The sequence below is a fragment of the Pinus tabuliformis genome, chromosome 6 (genome assembly GCF_031772625.1).
Source record: "Pinus tabuliformis cultivar Carrire ecotype Pingquan chromosome 6, CPIR1, whole genome shotgun sequence".
In the NCBI taxonomy this organism is placed as follows: Eukaryota; Viridiplantae; Streptophyta; class Pinopsida; order Pinales; family Pinaceae; genus Pinus; species Pinus tabuliformis.
This window is the reverse complement of record NC_142292.1, coordinates 567,077,735-567,078,653: the sequence shown is the minus strand read 5'-3', so window position 1 is coordinate 567,078,653 and position 919 is coordinate 567,077,735. Positions and strand designations below refer to the sequence as shown.

Below are 919 nucleotides of genomic sequence, written 5' to 3'. Positions count from 1 at the left end.
CTCACTTGGAAATTCATCAACTACAATATCATGAAACTCATGCAACAACTCCTGAACTTCAATAGGTAAATCTACAATTTCAGTGTGCATAAGTACTACCTTTGGCTTGCAAATCACTGCATAGCTTACCTCTTCTTCTTCCATCTATTGTAGAAGTTCCTTTCCACTAAGTAGTAGTTCTTTTGGGCTGCTTGTTTCAGTTTTACCTTCCTCTTTCAATGGTACAAGAGTGTGCTTGATTACATGCTTTTTGAACTTATAACAATTGCTCTCTCCATCATGTGTCACCTTCCTATCAAACTTCCATGGGTGACACAAAAGAATGTGACAAGCATCCATTGGCATTACATCACAGAGAACCTTGTTTTTATACCTGCCTGTCTGAAACTCAACTTCACTTTGTTCATGCACCAACAATTGGTGTCCTTTTTGCAACATCGATACCTTATAAGGTGTGGGTGCTTAATCTTTTTCAATCCCAATTTTTCCACCATTTCTTGGGAAACTAGATTGTCAGTACTTCCATTGTCAGTCACCAATTTGCAACATTTTCTTTTTTCCTTACACATTGTCTTGAATAAGGATTTCCTTTGGGCTGGTTCAACAGTTTCATTTTTTGGTTTTAATAGGACTTTGTGCATCATCAACACCTCTCCAATCTCTGGCACATTCTTTATCTCAGGTACTTGTGCCTCTACTGCTTTGGTTTGAGCTATGTATGCACCTTGTTGTCCTGTATTTTCATTCTCGGGACATTCAAAAGATCGGTGACCCAATTTGTTACATCTGTAACACCGGTAAACAGTCTCTCTGCCTCTTCCTCGACCTCTACCTCTTTGGTAAGGTCTTCCTCCTCTGTTGCCACCTTTTTTATTTGACTACCCTTGTTGATTTGAGTTTCCTTCACCATTATTTTGTG

The 919-nt window shown here is 39.0% G+C and overlaps 1 non-coding gene across 1 annotated transcript; it reads right to left on the bottom strand.

The window, feature by feature from the left end:
- Positions 1-269: 269 nt before the first annotated feature.
- LOC149259781 (small nucleolar RNA SNORD62) lies at positions 270-358 on the bottom strand. Its single transcript, XR_016261317.1, has one exon. It is a non-coding gene; the product is annotated as a small nucleolar RNA SNORD62 (small nucleolar RNA).
- Positions 359-919: the final 561 nt, after the last annotated feature.